This window comes from Lissotriton helveticus, chromosome 7, assembly GCF_964261635.1.
Source record: "Lissotriton helveticus chromosome 7, aLisHel1.1, whole genome shotgun sequence".
Lineage (NCBI taxonomy): Eukaryota > Metazoa > Chordata > Amphibia > Caudata > Salamandridae > Lissotriton > Lissotriton helveticus.
The window spans coordinates 1,598,813,388-1,598,823,043 of record NC_136068.1 but is presented as its reverse complement, the minus strand read 5'-3'; positions in this window follow the sequence as shown (position 1 = coordinate 1,598,823,043).

Sequence of the window (9,656 nt, the reverse complement as noted above, 5' to 3'; positions counted from 1 at the left end):
TAATATTTGTAAATGTTTGTAATGTAACATAAAGTAGTGTTTTTTATTGGCGATGTGTAATGCATATGTTTTGTTAAACTGTAATGTAATGTATTAATGTCCTTTTTTTGGTAATTTGACATACAAAAGGGGTTTGTTTCATTTCGAAGTGGTAAATGTGTTGTAATATATTGATGTAAGTTGTTTTTTTATTATTTTTTTGTGTGATGCTGAAGTAGTCGGATAATTTGTTATTGACGTACTTGAAGTATGAAATGAAACTTTGTGTCTTTGCTGACTGTAGTATTTTTAGCAATGTATGAACGACATGTACAGTGAACTAATGTATTTTTCGTTAGATTTTTGTGACTGACTCTTTCTATGTTCGTAATATGTTTTATTGTATTTGAACTAATTCCGTCTGGATAAATGCTATTGTGTTAAGCGTTTCTTTTTTTGTGTAAATCTCGACTATTGTATTCAATGCGTCCCATTTTCCGGATGAATCGTTCTTGTTTATTTCCCTCTGAAAAATTTGATTGTTTCTGAATTTTTGTTTATTTCGTCATATTTGCTTTATATTAGACGGAATTCCGTGAGAAGAAGTGCTATTGTTGTATGCGTCCGGTTTTTTGTGTAACTGTTGACTACTGTCTTTAAACCGTCCCATTCTCCGGATGAATAGTGCTTGTTTATTGCCCGGCGAAAAAGTTGCCTGTTTCACTTGTGTCTTTGTATCTCCTCGTCCTCGCTTCCTGCCACATATTTGTATTTGTTTCCTTTGTGTAATATTGTTGTAATATCGTACGAATTAAATTTACTTTTTGGCCCGAAGACTGATTAACATCCTTGCATCCTTTTAGGTCAATGATGTTAAGTTTTTTTTGTGTCTAACGTATCTGATGCTATACTCCGTCGACCCCCTTGTTTTCCGTCCTGAAATTTCTTTATGTGTAAGAAAATGGCCTAACATTCCTCAAATTGCAGAGTGGGTGAATGCTGCAGAGTGGGTGAATGCTGCAGAGTGGGTGAATGCTGCAGAGTGGGTGAATGCTGCAGAGTGGGTGTATGCTGCAGAGTGGGTGAATGCTGCAGAGTGGGTGAATGCTGCAGAGTGGGTGAATGCTGCAGAGTGGGTGAATGCTGCAGAGTGGGTGAATGCTGCAGAGTGGGTGAATGCTGCAGAGTGGGTGAATGCTGCAGAGTGGGTGAATGCTGCAGAGTGGGTGAATGCTGCAGAGTGGGTGAATGCTGCAGAGTGGGTGAATGCTGCAGAGTGGGTGAATGCTGCAGAGTGGGTGAATGCTGCAGATTGGGTGAATGCTGCAGATTGGGTGAATGCTGCAGATTGGGTGAATGCTGCAGATTGGGTGAATGCTGCAGATTGGGTGAATGCTGCAGATTGGGTGAATGCTGCAGATTGGGTGAATGCTGTCTATTGGGTGAATGCTGTCTATTGGGTGAATGCTGTAGATTGGGTGAATGCTGTAGATTGGGTGAATGATGGAGATTGGGTGAATGATGGAGATTGGGTGAATGATGGTGAGTGGGTGAATGATGCAGAGTTTCTGAAAGATGGATAGTGTGTGAATGATGGATAGAGTGTGAATGATGGAGAGGCAGAGTGCTGTTGCGTTTTTGAGTGTTAGTGTGTGTAACTGAGGGTGAGTCGTTGAGGGTGAGTGAGGGTGATGTTGAGTGAAGGTGAGGGTGAGGTGTTGAATGGTATTGAGGGTGAGGGTGAGGTGTTAAGGGTGAGTGAGTGTGACTTGTTGAGGATGAGTGAGGGTGAGTGAGGTGTTAAGAGTGAGGTGTTAAGGATGAGATGTTGAGGGTGAGTGATGGTGATGTTGAGTGTAGATGAGGGTGATGTGTTGAGTGTGAGTGAGGGTGAGTGATGGTGAGGGTGAGTGAGGGTGTGGAATTGTGGGTGAGGTGATAAGGGTGAAGTTAGTGAGGGTGAGGTGTTGAGGGTGAGGGTCTGAGGGTATGCTGTGCTGTACCTGCTCCGTGTGTGAGGGAAGCTTGCACTGTTGCCGCCTGTGCTGTACCTGATGTATGTGTGATGAAAGCTTGCACTGCTGCTGTCGGTGCTGTACCTGTTCCATGTGTAAGGGAAGCTTGCACTGCTGTTGGCTGTGCTGTACCTGCTCCGTGTTTGAGTGAAGCTTGCATTGCCGTTGCCTGTGCAGTACCTGCTCCGTGTGTGATGGAAGCTTGCACTGCAGCTGCCTGTGCTGTACCTGATGTATGTGTGAGGGAAGCTTGCACTGCTGCTGTCGGTGCTGTACCTGTTCCATGTGTAAGGGAAGCTTGCACTGCTGTTGCCTGTGCTGTACCTGCTCCGTGTTTGAGTGAAGCTTGCATTGCCGTTGCCTGTGCTATACCTGCTCCGTGTGTGATGGAAGCTTGCACTGCAGCTGCCTGTGCTGTACCTGATGTATGTGTGAGGGAAGCTTGCACTGCTGCTGTCGGTGCTGTACCTGTTCCATGTGTAAGGGAAGCTTGCACTGCTGTTGCCTGTGCTGTACCTGCTCCGTGTTTGAGTGAAGCTTGCATTGCCGTTGCCTGTGCTATACCTGCTCCGTGTGTGATGGAAGCTTGCACTGCTGCTGTCGGTGCTGTACCTGTTGCATGTGTAAGGGAAGCTTGCACTGCTGCCGCCTGTGCTGTACCTGATCTATGTGTGAGGGAAGCTTGCACTGCTGCTGCCTGTGCTGTACCTGCTCTGTGTGTGAGGGAAGCTTGTACTGCTGCCGCCTGTGCTGTACCTGATCTATGTGTGAGGGAAGCTTGCACTGCTGCTGTCGGTGCTGTACCTGTTCCATGTGTAAGGGAAGTTTGCACTGCTGTTGCCTGTGCTGTACCTGCTCCTTGTTTTCGAGTGAAGCTTGCACTGCTGCCGCCTGTGCTGTACCTGATCTATGTGTGAGGGAAGCTTGCACTGCTGCTGTCGGTGCTGTACCTGTTCCATGTGTAAGGGAAGCTTGCACTGCTGTTGGCTGTGCTGTACCTGCTCCGTGTTTGAGTGAAGCTTGCATTGCCGTTGCCTGTGCTATACCTGCTCCGTGTGTGATGGAAGCTTGCACTGCTGCTGTCAGTGCTGTACCTGTTGCATGTGTAAGAGAAGCTTGCACTGCTGCCGCCTGTGCTGTACCTGATCTATGTGTGAGGGAAGCTTGCACTGCTGCTGCCTGTGCTGTACCTGCTCTGTGTGTGAGGGAAGCTTGCACTGCTGCCGGCTGTGCTGTACCTGATGTATGTGTGAGGGAAGATTGCACTGCAGCTCTCGGTGCTGTACCTGTTCCATGTGTAAGGGAATGCTGTTGCCTGTGCTGTACCTGCTCCGTGTTTGAGTGAAGCTTGCATTGCCGTTGCCTGTGCTGGAGCAGCTCCGTGTGTGATGGAAGATTGTGAGATCTGGCATAACGGAAGGATTGGTAGTGCGTGCACAGTTTTTTTTTTTGTTTGTTTATTGTTGTAGTGAAAAGTTTTATGTATGCACTGTGTATGTTCTCTTTGTGTGTTTTCTTTTTTATATTTTCTTTATTTCAGGGAATGAGCTGCTACGATGGACAGGTAATGACAAATTAATTTGCATAATATTAAAGCGTGTCTTTGTGACTTTTATACTTTTGTTTATTGATTTGCTTATTGTAAAGCTAATGTAATTATTTTATTAGGTCTCTCTGCTCGCATGTACTTTCTGCCTGGCTTCTTGCATTTGATTTTTATTTTATCAATGGCTGCTATTTCGGTGTATTTGTTGCCATGGATTGTGTTCCGTTTTGCCGTACGTGTTTTTTGGTCGCACTTGGCTTGTGTATACGTTTCTAAAATTATGTAGTGTATGTAAATAAAAGTTTTTGTTTTTCTGTTCTAGTAAAGGGTATTACGCAATGTATTCCCTTTACGTTTGTTACGTAAGGGATGTTAGCGTTCTATTTTTTAATTGATGGTGATGTAATTATGAGCGTTACGTAATTTTTAGCCAATCGCAGCTCTACGTTGTGTGACGTAGCGTTGCATTTGACATGCGTCAACGGGGCTTTTTCCAAATTGATGTGAATGTTCGTGCGGTAAAGGTGTGTTATTCCTCCGTGTTTGTTGCTGCGTCGTCTGACTGGTAAGATGTACATTTATTAAAAGTGAGTACATGAATTTGAATGTATTAATACGTGTGTGTATATACGTATTATTAATAATGTTTTATTAGGATGTATGAGTGTTTTATTTGTATTGCGCCATGTGTATTATCGAGTTTTGAGTTACAATATTCCTTAGTACTGTTCTAAAAGATATATGTTTGAAAAATATAGTTTTTTCGAAATGTTACATAAAGCAATGTTTATGTTTGTATGTGTTATGTCTTTGAAATTGCGTCCCTTGTCATTTCTCGCTCACTTTCCTTGTGTTTTGAATTTTTCTTGATCTTTATGCGAATGTTGGCTCGTGTTTAAGTAGATTCTTTGGGATGCATTGAGTAATCTTTGCTAGTGTCTTCCTGGTATGTAGTTTCAGTAGTTCCGTTTCGCCTGAGGTGGCACTGTGATGTTTATTTTCCCTCTGACTTAGCTTTTGCTTGTGTCATTTGTACCGGTATGTGACTTGTTTCGCCGCTATTCATTTTTTTTGTTAGTTGCTTGTTGTAGTTAAAAGTATAATGTATGCACTGTGTATGTTCTCTTTTTTGTGTTTTTTTTTATATTTTCTACATTTCAGGGAATGAGCTGCTACGATCGACAGGTAATGACAATTTTATTTGCATATTATGAAAAAGTGCCTTTGTGAGTTCTTATACTTTTGTTTATGCCTTTCCTTTTATTGATGTTAATGTAATTATTGTATTTGGTTTTGCTTTGCTCGTACGTATTTTCTGTCTGGCTCCTCTCATTAGAGTGTGTTTAGTATTTTATCAATGGCTGCTATTTAGTTTTATTCTTTGGCATGGATTGAGTTTCGTTTTGGCGTACGTGTTTTTCGGTCGCACTTTCCTTGTGTGTAGTAATTTTCTCTTGCACGGCATCCCTTATGTCCATTTCTGCAGCAATAGCACATTATTAACATTCTGCAACCCCACACTACAATTGAGCGACATGAGATCATCACTCATTGCCAGTAGAGCCGTATTTAGAACTCCCCCAGTCTCATTTAGACATAGAACTGCAGTACTGTACAGCACCAAAGCATGCTTGTATAGCTGTAATTGTGTGTGCAACGTACAAAAAGTTGTTCTAAAGCGTGCACTTCAGGCTGGTGGTGTGTGTGACTGTTGAAAGCGTGGATTGATGGCTGTTTGTGTGGGTGTATGCATGGTGAAAGGATGCACTGATGACTGTTGTGTGTGTACGCCTTGTGAATGTGTCCATTGCTAGCTATTAGTGTGTGTGCCTGTTAAAAGCGCACATGTTTGGATTGTATGTCGTTTGTCTGCTGAGTAATGCTGTAGTGGTAATGATTGGTGCTGTGGTGGTAAGTGTTTGTGTGTGGTTGTAGTGTGATAGTGTGTTGATGGTGAGTGAGGGTGAGGTGTTGAGGGTGAGTGGATGATGGTGTGAGGGTGACGGTGTGAGGGTGAGAGTGAGTGATTGTTGGCGAGCGTGAGGCTATGAGGCTTATTGAGAATGTGAGTGGGTGTGCGAGGATGTGTGAGAGTGTGTGAGTGTGGATGTGTGTGAGGGTGGGGGTGTGTGAGCGTGTGGGCATGTGAGTGTGTGGTGCTTAGTAATGCTGTAGTTGGGATGTGTTGTTCTGTGCTAGTGATGAGTGGTGTTGTGATGGTGTTTAATAATTACCACCACAGCATAACTCAGCACCACAACAGTTGCAGTTCTCCCAACAATGGCATCACTGATGTCCACGAATGCAACATGCAGCAATACCACTTTATCTTTCTGCAGCCCCACAGTACCATTGAGCAACAACACTGCTTCACTCTGCACTTCCACATCCGTATTTTGCAAACACACAGTCTCATTTTGACATAATACTGCAGTACTGATGACTGTTGTGTGTGTATGCCTGGTGAAAGTGGCCATTGATAGCTGTTGTTGTGTGTGTGTGACTGTTAAAAGCGTACATGTTGTTATTGTATGACCTTTGATTGCTGCAGTGGTGATGAGTGGTGCTGTGGTGGTAATTGTTTTTTTGTGTGGTTGTAGTGTGATAGTGTGTTGAGGGTGAGTGAGGGTGAGGTGTTGAGGGTGAGTGAGGGTGAGGTGTTGAGGGTGAGTGAGGGTGAGGCGTTGAGTGTGAGTGAGATTGAGGGTGAGTCAGTGTGAGGCGTTGAGGGTGGGTGAGGCTATGAGGGTGAGTGAGGCGTTGAGGGTGAGTGAGGGTGAGGTGTTGAGGGTGATTGAGGATGAGTGAGAGTGAGGGTAAGTAAGGGGTTGAGGGGGAGATGTTGATCGTGATTGAAGTGTTGTTGTGGTGGTAAGTGTTTGTGTGTTGTTGTAGTGTGATAGTGTGTTGAGGGTGAGTGAGTATGAGGGTGAGAGGGTGAGAGTGAGTGAGAATGAGGGGGAGGTGTTGAGGGTGAGTGAGGATGAGTGAGGGTGAGGAGTTGAGGGTGGGTGAGGGTGAGGGGCTGAGGGTGAGTGAGGTGTTGAGGGTGAGGTGTTGAGTGTGATTGAGGATGAGTGAGAGTGAGGGTGAGTGATGTGTTGAGGTTGACTGAGGCTGAGGCGTTGTGGGTGAGTGAGGGTGAGGTGTTGAGGCTGAGGGTGAGGAGCTGAGGGTGAGTGTGGGTGAGGCGTTGAGGGCGAGGCGTTGAAGGTGAGAGAGAGTGAGGTGCTGAGGATGAGGGTGTGAGGGTGAGTGTGGGTGAGGCGTTGAGGGTGAGTGAGGGTGAGGTGTTGAGGGTGATTGAGGATGAGTGTGAGTGAGGAGTTAAGGGTGATGTGTTTAGGGTGAGTCAAGTGTTGCTGTGGCGAAAATTGTTTGTTTGTAGTTGTAGTGTGATAGTGTGTTGATGGTGAGTGAGGGTGAATGAGGGTGATGTTTTGAGGGTGAGTGAGTATGACAGTGAGGTGTTGAGGGAGAGGTGTTGAGGGTGATTGATGATGAGTGAGATTGAGTGTGAGTGAGGAGTTAAGGGTGAGGTGTTGAGGGTGAGTGAAGTGTTGCTGTGGTGGTAAGTATTTGTTTGTTGTTGTAGTGTGATAGTGTGTTGACGGTGAGTGAGGGTGAGTGAGGATGAGTGAGGGTGAGTGAGGGTGAGGTGTTGAGTGTAATTGAGGGTGAGGTGTTGAGGGTGAGTGAGGGTGAGGGGCTGAGTGTTATTGAGGATTTGAGGCTGAGTGTGGTTGAGGTGTTGTATGTTATTGAGGATGAGTGAGAGTGAGTTTGAGTGAGAGTTTAAGGGTGAGGTGTTGAGGGTGAGTGAAGTGGTGCAGTAGTGGTAAGTGTTTGTGTGTTGTTTTAGTGTGATAGTGTGAGGGTAAGTGTGGTTGAGGGTAATTGAGGCAGATGTGATGAGGGTGAGTGAGGATGAAGTCTTGAGTGTGAGTGAGGATGACGGTGATTGAGGGTGAGGTGGTGAGGGGCTGAAGGTGAGTGAGGTTGAGTGAGGGTGAGGTGTTGATGGTGATTGAAGGTGGGTGAGGGTGATGGTGATGTGTTGAGGGTGAGTGAGGGTGAGGTGTTGAGGGAGAGTGAGTGTGAGGTGTAATGTAATTATTGTTTTCGTTCTTGCTTTGCTCGCACGTATTTTCTGTCTGGCTCCTCTCATTAGAGTGTGTTTAGTATTTTATCAATGGCTGCTATTTAGTTTTATTCTTTGGCATGGATTGAGTTTCGTTTTGCCGTACGTGTTTTTCGGTCGCACTTTCCTTGTGTGTAGTAATTTTCTCTTGCACGGCATCCCTTATGTCCATTTCGGCAGCAATAGCACATTATTAACATTCTGCAACCCCACACTACAATTGAGCAACATGAGATCATCACTCATTGCCACTAGAGCCGTATTTAGAACTCCCCCAGTCTCATTTAGACATAGAACTGCAGTACTGTACAGCACCAAAGCATGCTTGTATAGCTGTAATTGTGTGTGCAACGTACAAAAAGTTGTTCTAAAGCGTGCACTTCAGGCTGGTGGTGTGTGTGACTGTTGAAAGCGTGGATTGATGGCTGTTTGTGTGGGTGTATGCATGGTGAAAGGATGCACTGATGACTGTTGTGTGTGTACGCCTTGTGAAAGTGTCCATTGCTAGCTATTAGTGTGTGTGCCTGTTAAAAGCGCACATGTTTGGATTGTATGTCGTTTGTCTGCTGAGTAATGCTGTAGTGGTAATGAGTGGTGCTGTGGTGGTAAGTGTTTGTGTGTGGTTGTAGTGTGATAGTGTGTTGATGGTGAGTGAGGGTGAGGTGTTGAGGGTGAGTGGATGATGGTGTGAGGGTGACGGTGTGAGGGTGAGAGTGAGTGATTGTTGGCGAGCGTGAGGCTATGAGGCTTATTGAGAATGTGAGTGGGTGTGCGAGGATGTGTGAGAGTGTGTGAGTGTGGATGTGTGTGAGGGTGGGGGTGTGTGAGCGTGTGGGCATGTGAGTGTGTGGTGCTTAGTAATGCTGTATTTGTGATGTGTTGTTCTGTGCTAGTGATGAGTGGCGTTGTGATGGTGTTTAATATTTACCACCACAGCATAACTCAGCACCACAACAGTTGCAGTTCTCCCAACAATGGCATCACTGATGTCCACGAATGCAACATGCAGTAATACCACTTTATCTTTCTGCAGCCCCACAGTACCATTGAGCAACAACACTGCTTCACTCTGCACTTCACATCCGTATTTTGCACACCCACAGTCTCATTTAGACATAATACTGCAGTACTGATGACTGTTGTGTGTGTATGCCTGGTGAAAGTGGCCATTGATAGCTGTTGTTGTGTGTGTGACTGTTAAAAGCGTACATGTTGTTATTGTATGACCTTTGTTTGCTGCAGTGGTGATGAGTGGTGCTGGGGTGGTAATAGTTATTTTGTGTGGTTGTAGTGTGATAGTGTGTTGAGGGTGAGTGAGTATGAGGATGAGAGGGTGAGAGTGAGTGAGAATGAGGGGGAGGTGTTGAGGGTGAGTGAGGATGAGTGAGGGTGAGGAGGTGAGTGAGGGTGAGGGGCTGAGGGTGAGTGAGGTGTTGAGGGTGAGGTGTTGAGTGATTGAGGATGAGTGAGAGTGAGGGTGAGTGATGTGTTGAGGTTGACTGAGGGTGAGGCGTTGTGGGTGAGTGAGGGTGAGGTGTTGAGGGTGAGGAGCTGTGGGTGAGTGTGGGTGAGGCGTTGAGGGTGAGCCGTTGAAGGTGAGAGAGAGTGAGGTGCTGAGGATGAGGGTGTGAGGGTGAGTGTGGGTGAGGCGTTGAGGGTGAGTGAGGGTGAGGTGTTGAGGGTGATTGAGGATGAGTGAGAGTGAGTGTGAGTGAGGAGTTAAGGGTGAGGTGTTTAGGGTGAGTGAAGTGTTGCTGTGGCGGAAAGTGTTTGTTTGTAGTTGTAGTGTGATAGTGTGTTGACGGTGAGTGAGTGTGAATGAGGGTGATGTATTGAGGGTGAGTGAGTATGACAGTGAGGTGTTGAGGGTGAGGTGTTGAGGGTGATTGATGATGAGTGAGATTGAGGGTGAGTGAGGAGTTAAGGGTGAGGTGTTGAGGGTGAGTGAAGTGTTGCTGTGGTGGTAAGTATTTGT